Source organism: Pinus tabuliformis, chromosome 4_2 (genome assembly GCF_031772625.1).
Source record: "Pinus tabuliformis cultivar Carrire ecotype Pingquan chromosome 4_2, CPIR1, whole genome shotgun sequence".
In the NCBI taxonomy this organism is placed as follows: Eukaryota; Viridiplantae; Streptophyta; class Pinopsida; order Pinales; family Pinaceae; genus Pinus; species Pinus tabuliformis.
This window is the reverse complement of record NC_142304.1, coordinates 246,674,943-246,689,153: the sequence shown is the minus strand read 5'-3', so window position 1 is coordinate 246,689,153 and position 14,211 is coordinate 246,674,943.

The following is a 14,211-nucleotide window of genomic DNA, read 5'->3' as shown; positions in this document are numbered from 1 at the left end:
TGTGGCCTCTTGAATCTAGACCTGTGATAAAGTGTCGTTGTGATTCTAAGAGCTAGTTTATTGCTGTTCATAGTTGCTTGAGCATTTGCTTTCGTTATATGGTTCGAATTTCAGTATTTCTTGTGTTGAAACGAGTGAATCTTAAGGTGTTATTTTGATTATTGGACAAAAACTTGTTTGCTTTCGCTTGAAATTGAATTCGAAATCATACAACAACTTTCTTTTTGTAATACATCAACATTAAGGAAGGAGAAAAGAAATACTTGCATTGTGCATGTGCATTTTGACAGTTTGCATGTCGATTTAGGAAAAGTGCATCAGTGTGTGCTCTATGATCTGTTTGAAAAGATGATGTCTTTCTTTTCCCTCAGTAGTTAAGATTTTCATAAGTTGAAAGAATTGAAAAAAGCTTGCTTATCATTCTTAGACTGCATTTAGGAGTTGTATCATACATCACGTGGTGATCCATAAAGGCAAACTGCTAAGCAAGATCAACCTAAAACGAACTGAATTTACATAACAACGCTTTGAAACATAACGAAACACAGTAGAGGTCTAGGTAGAGACGTGTTCCGGCGTCGTTAAACATAGTGACTGTCGATCTCTACGAAGGTGGGTGATTCCTCCTGAGGGACGATAGCACTAATACGGATTTGTGCTCCCACGTACCGTCGCGTATATTGGGAGACCCCTATAGGAACAAAGCCTTTATCCATAGGAAGCCGTGTCGGCCGCCCTACTGATCGCGATGCAGTGAACACAGCATTCACGAAGATCGACCACTCGTACTGTAAAACGTATTCTGTGGTTTCACGAAAGGTTTGGCACACCCTCTGCCTAGAACTCCAGAGTAGTTTCTTTTGGCCTTTTTCAAACTCTATAACTGAAAAATTCCATCCGAGCATTTGTCACTTCGGGCTCGTTAATACATCGAAGGAGACTAGAGTCATCTTTAGCTTTTTCTCGACTCTTAAAAAGTGAAAAAGCAAGTTGTGTCTAAAGCGTCGTCATATAAAATTCATTCTAAACGGAACATAATCACCCCTTATTCCTGCGTTGATCTTGAGGATGAGAACATGGAACACGCCAACCAAGGGATTCCACATGATGGGAACCCTAGCCCTTTCTCCTCTTGGGGAGAAGTTGGTGCGCCCCACATGGCCACGTTGTCGCTTCCAGGACTGACAATTGGCCTGCCAGTTTGGCTATTCTCAACCACTGTAGTTCAGACCACCACGGTTCCTGAACAGTCGAGTCAACAGTTAGACTAGTCTAGAGCTGCCCTACAGCCTTCCGCTTCTTATAGATCTTCCCCTGATCCTTCCTCTTCGAAGGGTTGAGCCGCCGAAAGCCGAGCTCCCATAGAGAAGAAGAAGGATTCCGATCCTTCCTCTTCGAAAGGTCGAGCCGCCAAAAGCCGAGCTCCCATAGAGAAGAAAAAGGAGAAGAAGAAGAAGGAAAAGAAGCAGAAGGAGCCAAAGGCGGCTGGGGGCAAGCAAAAGACATCTAACCAAAATCCACACACAGCACAGACCGAGCCTAAGGCACCATGTGTCATATGTGAAGGAGACCACTTCCACCGTGATTGTCCCAGTATCCCCCGAATACTAAGGGACTGGTCCCCTCGTTTGCACAGTTCGGAAGCATCAACCTCTGACAGCCAGGTTGAATGCTTACCATCGATCAGCGAAAGTGAAGGTTCTAGACGACGAAGGGGAATGAGATTCCCCTACGAACTATGTGAAGGCAATCACACCGTCCGCCGTTGTCCCTTTTTAGACAAAGCAAAGAGAGTTTTGGAAGATCAACTGGTTGCACCGTTGCTACTTCCCCCTGGATATCAAAAACTCGCGCCAAGTCCTTCGTTGGTTGAAAATACAGCTGCCCCGCTCGTGGGGCCAGCTGAAGCATCAGTCACTGAAAATGAACATACTGAATCCGGACCAGACGAAAGTCCAAAGGTCGAAACGGCAGTTGACCCGGTTCTCCCTTCAGAAGTTTCGTCTTCAAATGACACCATCACTGAAGATTCATCCTCAGCTGACACCCTCACCGAAGAGAGTAAGGATGACACCATCCAGATTCTTTTCATCAACACCGATTCTGATGAGCATCAGGGCAATGCGCCCACTCCTTTACCGCAGGAAGGAGCATCATCAGGATCATATCCGGCCGTATATTCGGTCCCACCACCAAGCAACCTGGTTGTGTCCTTTGATTGGAACCAACTAGGCAGACCCCGGTTACCAGCCAGTATACCATTCAGAATTATAGTCCAAATATACAAAATGGTGATGGCTGGAACTATCATTGATGAAGGGGCATCTGTGAGTATCCTATCCTCTACTGCTTGGAAAGCACTGGGTTGCCCGGCGCTTTTGCCTGAGATAAGGAATCTCTCGGGTTTCGATAAGGGAACCAGTCGACCATTAGGGATTCTACCTAATGTGCCTATTACCTTGAAAGGGAAGGCTGTCAAGATGAACTTGATGGTCGTCCAAGGACCCTTGGATTATAACCTACTCCTTGGATGAGACTACATATATTGCATGGAAGCAATAGTCTCCTCACTCTTTCGAATAATGTGTTTTCCACACGAAGGAAGAATGGTCAAGCTCGTAGACCAACTTTCATTTCCGGGATCACGCATCGCAAATAGTCACATACCTATCCTGAATGGTCTATTCAATCAAGAAAGGTCTCTACCTCTGGTTCTTCTTCCTGATGAGTACGAGTGATTCGGGAAAGTAGGGCCGGAACCCAGGGGGCATGCATCCTGGTCTGCTGGGGTCAGAAAAAACCTTGGGTTTAAAGTAGAATTTCCGCGGGAGAATATGACTAGTCCGTACCCCGTCCCCTCCTTCATCTTCGTAAGAGTAAGAGCCGGCAAGAGAGTCCGGCTCTCATGAGGAAGAAGGGGTAGTCAGGAATGGGGTTGTTCTGGAAAAAGATTCTTTTGTTAAAGTTATGTGGGAGGACGGGGGCCCGTTACTCACCATTGTCTATCTTTAGTAGGCATAGCCGAAGAAATGTTTTGTTTGAAAGATTAACGGAACAATCTTTGGGTAACCTGAAAGAGGTAGGCCTCACCCATTGAAAACAAGGGTTTTTTAACGGAAAAGTAGGGGCGACCTTGAAATTAGACTTTATACCTGGGGGCATGCAAACCTCTTGGAATGCAAGCACGGGCGACTTTTTAGTTTTTAGGTAGATCTAACCCCTCTAACCCGTAGGATAAGTCGATACCCAGCTTGCATAAAGAGAGTATATGGAGCAAAGCATAGCGAGATGAAGCTCCTTAAAAAATAGTGAGCAACCTACCAGGAGACCTTCCTACTTTATGACTGGTAAAAACGAGCAGTTTTGGCAAAGTTCATGCTCGTTAAAAAATAAACGCAAAAAAGAGCAGTTTTGGCAAAGTTCATGCTCGTTAAAAAATAAACGCAAAACCGAGCAGTTTTAGCAAGAGATTCATGCTCGTTAAAAAATAAATGCACATGTGAGCAAGCTTCCCCCAGAGTTCAAGCTCATCCGGAAAAAATGAACCGGTAAATAACCATTTGAGACCGTAAATTCATCAGCCATAAAAGCCTTGGTCGTGTTTGCACCGTCACCTCCACTTTTCATTTGGCCGATCATTCACATCCACTTGATTGTTTACCTATTTTGAGGAACAGCTGCGAAGAGTGATTTCACCTAGCCATCCTTGTAACACTGCCGTGATTGGAAAATTCCAACCTGTACCTGGAATCTGCTGCTATCCCTGTTTATCACTCGTTCCTCAAAATACGAGTCTTCTTTGAGCTCTTTTCACTGACTCGTAAAAAATGAAAAGTTTGTCGAGTTTTGGCCTTCCAGCTCGTTAAAAGGACCGGAAGAGCTATCCCTCCTCTAAATTTTAATCTTTTTGGACCTGAGGGATTATTGCACAAAAAGATCGAGCGCTTGTCTAGTTCGGCTCGATAAAGATATCGAACATTCATCCCTTCTGTATTATTTTATACTTTTTCGGACTTAAGGGATTAGATGACGAAAAAGGACCTTTGGAGTTAACTTTATGTACCCTTTTTAGACTCTCTAAAAATGAAAAGGACCGAGTTGTCTTTGTCGCTAGGCTCGTTAAATATTGAATAGCGACAAACTTGTCTTTAGACGAGAACGAGTTTCCCTATCGCTAGGCTCGTTAAAACATAGCGATGGGCTTGCCCGAAGGGCAGGTTATAGAACAAGCATATGTTATCCTCTTCAAGCTTGACAAAAATAAAGAGGTACTGGTCAGAAATGACTGGGGAAAAATTGGGAGAACCTCAAAGCTTAATGGTAGCAAGTCGCTCTTGAACATGACGCTTTTGCCTCCGTAAAAACATCGGGTTGGGTTGTTTTCATTCACCGGTCCCTTCACCATGGTCTCGCCATACCATCCACATTTGGGGTAATGCTACCGATCCATCACATCAGTGTCGTTATATGTTCAAGAGATGTCATTCAGAGAGTGTCAACCGGGTCCCATCCATTGCCATACATCATCTTTCATCCTTTCATGACCGCCACCCTGAATCATATTTCACAGATCGTTTTCACCATCATCACAATTACTAGCTCCGTTCCGTGTCACTGATGTGGGATTCATTAAGGCCCTCCTTTGACAGATCGCTTCTTGTCGACATCAGCTCATTATCCAAGAAGTTGATCTAGGAACACCCCCTCAGTACTTTGAAGCTTGCATGCCTCAATGGCAAGTTTCTCACTTCCGGCGACAGGTATACATTAATGACCTTCGACCGGGAGACTTTGCGTGGTGTTCGACGCCAAATCCTATATTCATGCCACGTGAATTGTGCTGCAGTACCTTGAGGGTCATCATCATTATCGGTGATTCCTCTCGCGCTTGTTAACAGTTTACATCATTGACTGGTAATCAAGCGATGTCTTTCCATGTTCGACTCCAAGAAATTCTCACATGGATCGACCTGTACTTAGAGTGAAGATCGGACAAGTTTGAAGACCCCGGATCTAGTTTCATCCATCCGGGCTGCGATATATATTCAGGAGATAAAGACATAGACATGTGCAGCAGATGATCATCCTACTAAAAGGATGATAATTTAAGCAGAGAATTATCAGTCTACTATCAGACGATCGTCTGTTTATGTACAGAAAATGTATTTATAAAGCTGAGCATGGGAAATGCCCGCATCAGCTAGATCATGAAAGCAGTATGAAAAATAATGTATTGTATTGTATTTTGTTACAGGTCACCTCCCGACGATTGAATGAACTTCGGATCCTCCTAATAAAGCATTTCACCCGATAAACGACCTCATACTTTAGGGGGCAACTGTTATAGACATTTTTGTGCCTTACAGCATAGAGCATGAAATGTCAATAATCTGAGGGATCCAAAGTCCCTAAACATGTTGTTCCTACCCCTAGAGGAACAAGGTCAGCAAACCACAACACTTCAGATCAGTTCTCCACTGAAAAACACTCAAAAACAGGTCAATTTTGGATCAAAGCAGCTGCTCCACTGGGCATCTGCGCTGAATGTCAACTACTCCATGGTGTACCTGTGCTGAATGTCAACTTCATCAAAGGCTACCTGCGCTGAGCGAGTTTGGACATGTGGAGGAATCTTTCCTCAATGTGTTAGTGCCCAGGAAGCTTCCAAATTGACACTTGGATCAGAAGATTCGCCTAATGATGAGTAAAGAGGTTCTAAAACTCCAAGTGGAAGGTAGAATCTCCGAGTGGACTCAAGAACTAAAGAACAACTGGGGTTGAAGAGGACAACAGTCACACATCAAGCTGACTTATCTTCACTCCAAAACTCTATATAAGGATCTCATCCCATGGGATCTGGAGGCCGGAATTTTGTGCAAAGAATTGTTGTTGGTTTACAGTTGAGAGTATTGGGTGATTGCTTGAGGGAGGTGAAGAGGAGATTTCTTTCCGTCGGGAAGGTGATGCTGGATTGGACCTCTTATGGTTGTATCACCGCCTGAACCTTACTTTCTTCCATTAATAAAGCATTTGAGGTTCTTCTATTCGCATGTGTTTCAATGGTGTATTGTCTTACTTGCGTATTTGATTTATGCTAATCCTTGAATCAATTATGAATGCATGCTTCTTGTAGTTTCCTTTTCTCGTCTTGTTTGCAGGATCTTGTGTAGCTGGGCCCGTGAGAAGACAAGGAGCTGGGAGCAAGCAGCAAAGAGAGAAGATTGGATCGACCATTTGCGCAAGACATCGGTAAGTGGATCTCTTCCTTTCCTCTTTTGCATGTCATAAAGAAGTAATCTTAGATAGCTTTGCTTTGACTGTTGCTAAGGAACTATCACCCTTAGAGTGGGATAGGGTCATTCCGTGTTGGATACTTTTCCCCACAACAATAGGAACCTCATACTTATCTGAGATTCATATGATGCACTCTTAAAATAGATGCATTGTAATGTATTAGGTCATTAATTCATTAAAATTTCATCTACTAACCAAAACATGTTGACAGCCTATTGTAGCAGCTACAATCACCCTCCAAAATGTTTCCTTAGCTTCGTCTTGGAGCCTCCCTACCAACCATCCTCAACAACATGTCTTGCACTATCAAGTACACAAGCTTTAGTGGTTTTCTAGTAGATTTCTTGTCTATGCATGATAGCTTGTTGCATCCCCCTCACAGGTTGTTTCTCCAGACTTGGTCCAGCTGTAGGATGAGCATCTCCCTCAAGGAATTGGGCAGTTCTGGAGGGGAACCAACCTTCCCTCCAGAAATTATGCAATCCTAATTGGCAGCCTATTGGGTTCTAGAACTGCATAATTCTACCTCTCAACCTTCACTAGAAAAACTGTGCAATTTGTCCTAGCAAGATTGCCCAGCTCAGAAATTGCGCAATTCTAGGTAGCAGTTAGGTGGTCAGCCTAGAAATTTTGTAATCCTTCTGGGCAGCTAGCCTAGCTCCCTCCCAGAAATGTGAAAATTCTCTCTTAAGTCAGGAAGGTTGTTGCATGTGCCATTGGGTTGACTGGTTCCACCCAGGACTAAGAAAACTTGACTTGCATGCTTGGGCTGCTTTTTCCCGAAATGGAAAAAAGAAACATGCAAAAAGAATCCCTAGATTTTAGGGATCTATTTTTAGCACCTAGAGGTTACATGCAAAGATTGTTTTAGAATCTTTCCTCCAAGTGTTGTTTTCTCCTAGATTTGTGGCTTGCACATCATGAGCCTCAAACTTATTTATTCGATGCTTCATAGCTCACTTATTCACATCAATCTTGAAGCTCTCACATCCCAAAGCACATCCAGAATTCTTCGACACATCCAACTCAACTATTTATAGGTAAGTCCTCTTAACTTGTCTTTTGCAGCATTTCTGTCACTTTTGGTGTTTTTGCTTGTGTGAGTGTTATTTTCTTGATTTATATGAATGCTTGCTAGCGTTTTCAAGGATATTATCTCGTACTAGAACCATTTCAATTTTTGTTAGCAACTCATTGATGTCACATCCATGACACTGTTTTTCTCGAACGGTTGTCGATTCGGTGACTTGATTTACAAACATGCATGTTGTTCCATGTTCTGAATATTTCATTCACTATTTGCATGCGCAATCATTCACTCCTAATTACACCCAGTATCGCCATGGATTCATATTCAAATTTTCTTTCAGTTGCCCGTCGGTGGGTTGGGAAAACTTGGCCCGAACTCTGCTTCCCCAAGACAACATTACGTAATACTGAGAGGGAAGGATCTATCTTCCTCTCAGAAAATGTGCATTTATTCCTAGTGGCTATCCTCGAGTCTTGCATCACACAATTCCGAGAGGCAGTGACTGCTGGTCAAGAAAATTGTGTAATGCAATCACTAGGCTTGCAAACCTTTGCCATCTAGAATTGTCCATTGCTCAATCCTAGCAGTAAACTGGCCAGTCAAGATTGCGCACTACATAATTCCAGTAGCCAACCCACCTCCTAGTAGCCCAAACTACCTTTTGTGCAGTTCTAGTAGCCAGTCTCCTAGCCTCCCTGGAAAAGTTATGCAATCCTTGCTAGTCAATCCCCAGGTATGTTGCATGACTTTCCTTAAGTTTTCTTTGGTTTCAGCTGAAAGATTTCTTGCCGTGCATGTCAATATGTCTCCAGATATAGCAGGTGTTCATCTGCCTATCAATAGTTTAGGATCAATGGTCTCTAAAAGAGTAGGATCAAAGGACACTGACAGAAGTGCAACTCGAGCAGTATTTGAGCGAGTGTCTTCAAATTTGTCAATCTATGAAGAAACAAAGCTAATTGTAGACAAGGAGATCAAGTTGAAATCGCAAGAGGTGAATGGTGCATTTGCAGGCACATTTGGGGAAGAACTCATAGACCACCAAGTATATGTGAACATTCACATGTCCTACTTGTACCAGATTTCATGCAGGTATCTCGTGTTCCCATGCACAGACATGATACGTTGGATCATCTTGCACATTGATCCTGAGACGCTGACATTTAGTAGTGTCAGTGCGACGAACATTGCTACCTTCGCAACACATGATTATGAATAGATGTATCATATGTTGAAGCTAGTGATCACCATGGAGACACCCTTTAGCATACCCAACAACAATGCCAACTCCATGGACATATTGAAGAACTAGTTGAAGGATCTGGCTAAATTTAGGACAACACCCAACCAGGTCTACAAGACAGAGATACTGCAAAAAGTGTATCAATACTTGGTCATCTTTTCATGTCGTTTGTATGACCAAGAGAGAATGGAAACCTTCCTATAGAGTTAGGTGATCGCGTTGGAACAACTAGCTAGAGAAGATAAAGCATGAAACTGGTCCAACATGTTGTCTCACCAGCTGAAGGAACAGGTAACAAGAGCTCGACAGCCACCCAAAATTCAGCAGGCATAAATATACATGTCTCCTTACATCTTGGATGCAATTTACCTATCAGGAGTTCTTAGGCTTGAAGTGAGCATGGACATCAGTAGAGATATCTATGAACACTTATTGTAATATGTTGTCTGAATGCAGCTTCAGAAGGGTTATCACACAGTTGTCCGATCATTTTTTCACCTCGGTGTAAAATATGATATTTTAACAAGATCCACCTTACATGTCGAAAGCAACAATGGAGGCACTGATTCATATAGGATATTGGTATGCCTCACCGTCCAAAACCTTCATACAAATGTATAGCACAAAGAAGCCTCTATATGTTCTACCAAAGCTTCCTTGGACAAACGCATCATGCAGGAAGTATCATATCATATCTCAGTAGGATTGACAACTAGGATGCACCGGAAGAGGAAGGCACCTTTACTCGCTCTTCCGTTGCGGATCCGGTTAAAGGAGATAAGGAATTTTTAAGCATGTGGATGTCGAAGCAAAGGAGATCAAGAAATATCCATTTGATGCTTGAAGCTACAATCCATATGACCCACATTGTCTTGTAAAAGATCACTACATGGGAGTACAATTTCAGTGGATCCACGGGGCATGTCATTTGGCAGTGGAAGATCCAAGGATATATTGTTATAGCTTCTCCAGGCCTAATGAACCTGTCAACATCGTTGTGGAATGGTTAGCGAAGCAGCATCCCGGAGATCACCTGCAACAACAGGAGCATAGGTCAACATACGAGTGCACGACAAGGGAAAGAGGAAGATTGTCGATAACATGGAAGAGGAATAAAGTTGTAAGTTCATAGAAAACCCACTTGTACAGAAAGCATCTTCGGAAATAGAGGCAAAGAGGAAACAATGTGATGAGGAACGTGCAAAGGCAGAGAGAAAAATGGGGAATGGAGGAAATAGAGAAGGAGTTGCATGAGTTGAAGGAGAAACTCTAGAAGGAACAGGAGCTGCGTAGACAAGAGAAGGAAGTGTAGCAAGAATAGATACAAAAAGCGGTGCAACATGTAAAAATACATGAAACTACACCCGTATAGGTAGTTGACTCATCCGAATAGTTGGCATTAGGCAGACAGGGTGAGCCATTGTATGAGCACGACTTTGCTCAAGAGTTTGAACAAGCACTTGAGCATATGGATATGAACATGGAGCAACTGGAGTTAGAGCAAGACATCAACCTCATGCCTCACCATGAAGAGGCTCACCCACTAACTTCAGCATATCTAGAAGAGGAGCAAGTACCAAGTGATGAAGGAGACACTGAAATCCTTGGTGACAATCCAAAGGGAGAAATGCACAACATCTCATTCGATGAGTTGCGACATAGAGTTGTGCAATCTCGTAGAGTATCAACTCCAGATGATCACACATATCCTACACAGTTTGAGGAGTGAGTGATCATGTGTGACGTGCGTAAACATCCAACAACGTTGGCTGATGCCACCAGAGCATATTTCGAAGTCACTAGCTTGAGTGTTCACTTCCTAATAGATGAGAATGAGTGAATGGATAAGGAGCTATCGATGGCCAAGCAGGGAGGAGAATCGGTTACAGAATCCGCCCAAGCAGAGTTGAAGAAGGAAATACTGGATGAAGTATTGTCCCTTGACATAGTCATGCGGGTGTTGTATTCCAAGTTTGGTACCATGCATAAGGAAGTTGTCCATATCAATGGTTGGCAGCAACGATGTGCTAGGAGAGCACATATCTTGTCGAATGTACATGCTATTGTTGATTACATGGAAATATGGAAACTGAGATATAAGGGAGCCCCACTACACTTTCCTAATATGATGAATCCCAGAGCAGTCGAGATAAAGGCACTCATATGGAGTCAGATTCGGAACTATGAAGCTCTCCCATAGCTCATAACTAGTCTACAGGCTTCCCATGCACAGGTATTCAGGAGTATGGATGTTGTTGTGCAAACACATGTGATCCCATCTATTGGGACACTCACCCAGGCGAAGACAAAGGCACAGGTCCAAATGGAGCTTGACTTATACTTTGACGAGTTCATGCATATAGACACTAACCTAGACTTGGTGTTCAATGCAGAGATCATGCACAAGTATGTTGCTGGTCTGGAGACATTCAAGACAAATGATGCGCATCCTATCAGATGATTTGGACAGAGGAGCTCGAGCATTGTACTCGGATGCTATGGAGGCAAGAGTTTATTTCTAGAAAGATGTCACCTTAAAGTACACGGACACCATCATAGACTACTAAGATTGGCATCAGTTCACTATTGTCGACCACCATGAGGATGTTGAATGGTTGGTCTTCTCACAGTTGTCCGAGTCACAGTGATGTCTTGGATGGCTTGCTTAAGCCTATTTTGTCTCAAATAAGTACATGTGTAGAGTGTATGTAATGTTGTGTCAAGTGTAGGTTCAAGTGTTGATAGTTGGATGTAACAATCATAGAGTAGGTGAAGATTCATGAGGGTAGGTGAACTGTCACAAAGAGGAATGTCAAGGGCCACCCCACCCTTTACTATATATAGTCCCTCATAACTCATTGTAGAGGCTTTTGGTCAGCCAGGCTTCTGATAGGAGTATCTTAGAGAGAGTTTGGATAATATTTTAACGAGCCTTGCCTTCTCCACTATGCAGAGCTAGTATATCTCTTTGGAGGAGCAGGCAGTTGTGACTGTAATGTTTCGTTATCGCAACAAGTGGTTCGACATGGATGTATTGTATTACTGGAATTTACACTTCGTATTGTATTCCAACTATCTTTTTTACTCTAAATGATATATGTAATTGTTTGCTTAAACATGCATGTATGGAATATTCAATACAAGTATGTATGAATCTTACTAAAATATGTTGATTCGTTTGACCATCACTTTGGTTTTCTCTCTAACATGATTTCTAGTCTGTGATGCATCTTTGCTCATGTGTTCCCTTCCAAGCTACATGATATCACAGGTTTCCAAGGGGAACACTCACCCCACTTTCCGTTTTTTAGAACTGTTCATGCACCTTCCTTGACTCATGGTAGCTGTCACACCCTTGCTACCAATAGGGACATCTTACATGCCTCTTTGCGAAACTGCGGTCAAGGCGATACCATATGACCCACTGTTAGGACTCCTACAACAAATAGTCTGAGGTCTAATTGGGACTTCTTACAAGGGAGATCCTGTGACATGTTGGCAGGTCCAACACCATCAATAGAGACATAACTGAAGACTATCATAAAACCATACTTATAACCAGCATATAACTGGATAAATAATAACAATAGAACAACCATCAAAACCATATAATAAAAAGCACATTTACACACAAAACATAAGAGGAAAAGAGATCTTATTAACATATGCAAATCTATCCATGTTAGGGACTTCCACGTATCACATGACCATAGATTGGGATGAACCAAATCTATATTTTAGCCAATCACCGATGGGCCATATTCCAAGCATGAATGTGGGATCTCATGGGCTAATCAATCATAAACAAACCATGAATTCCATAGCTAAAACCTCCTCAACCCTCAACCAATCATTCCACCTCATGGTTGGACATCACTTACCATCACCAGATTTGTCTCTACCCAAGCTATCCAAAACTTTAGAGCGTTTGTTCCAACCCATCTTCCAGGACTAGTAACTCAACCCACAGTTGCCACCAGGCTCCATGGAATTTGTCCGGTGAAGGCTTCCAAGACTAAGAACTCAACCCTACAAGGGCTTTAGACCATTTTTCCAATCAAGGCTTTGAGGAATAGTAACTTGACCCAAGTTGTTACAAGGATTCTAGAGCGTTTGTTGAACCAAGGCTCCAGGAACTAACAAATCAACCCAAAACCATAAGGAACATCAACACCAACCAAAAAATAAAATATAAATCGTAAAGAACCTGACTATCCAGGAAATGGAAATGATAGGTAAAACCGTTATCAATCCTAGCAATCCTCCATGCCAATGATAGATCATAACCAAGAAACCACATGCATGTGCCACACATGCCAAAACTACCAAGGAAATCATACATGCAACTCTGTACCTATAAGAAAAAGCTATTGTAGCTACCGAGCCTGATGTTCTCTTGTGCTTTCCTACTCTTACTTTGCCTTCTTGCTCCAAATCCCATGTAAGACAAACTCCTCCAAGACTCCTCTAAGAAAACTATAAGTGTCCAAGAGTATGAGAGAGATATAATAGAATGCGACTGCCAAAGAATGAACTAAGGAAAGCTATGTAGTGATCCTCAGAAGCCTTTTCATTAATGAGGCCTATATTTTCTTTGTTTTCCATTACTTTCCTTCAATTTACTCCTAACATGCAACTTATGACCTTTCACTTTCCTTTTCTCCTATTTTCAATTATTTTCATAAATAGAATGCCAATAAATTTCTCATGCCTTTCCAAAGACTTTTCCATTTCCTTTGCTAATTTCCATAGCCATTAATTAATCACAAGTGATCCTCGTCACTATGTTTTTTCCCAACATTCAGCTTCGAATATGTGTCCCATGACCTTTGTTATTATTTTTCCTTTATTAACTTTATTACATGGATTTTTAACTTGGGGTTGTTATGTACTCCTTTCCCTTATGGGAACACCGTCCTCGGTGTTCAATGAAACCTACAACTAGCAATACCAGTGAAAAGAAAAACATACTACAAATGGATATTTATAACTAATCTTGTTGCTGTATTTACAATGAAAAACCTGTGGAAAAGCAAACCAACATGACAACCATACCTCTTATTGGAGCTTTATAACATAACTCATTGTGGTATTTACATCCATATACATATATACATATACCAAAACTTATTTTCCTCAACAGGAAAACAATGAAGAATACATACCTCACATCTGATAAACTATCTCCCATGTATCTTCATCAGGACCAAAGTACTTCCACTGTAGTTTAACTTGCTTGCTTGCTAGGTTCCAGAGCATGAGCATCTTTCTCTGTAAAGAGAACTGAGGTCCCAATTGGAATTATCCTTCTAGTTCCACCTGTAATACATACCAATTAGTAACATTATCAACTTATTTCACATATCTTTTAAGAAATGAAACATGGAAAACATCATTTACTTTCATTGTCGAAGGAAATGCAAGTCGATTGGCCACTGGTCCAATCGTTTCAAGGATTTCAAAAGCCTGCAATACAGATGCCCCATATTTACACATGATCCAATCCTCAAGGATATATTGTTGACATTGATGTGAAAATACACATGTTCCCCAACATGAAACTCCTTAAACAACCTATGCTGATTTGCATAACTTTTCTTCCTATACTATGTTGCCTTTATATTCTTCTTGATTACCTGCATTT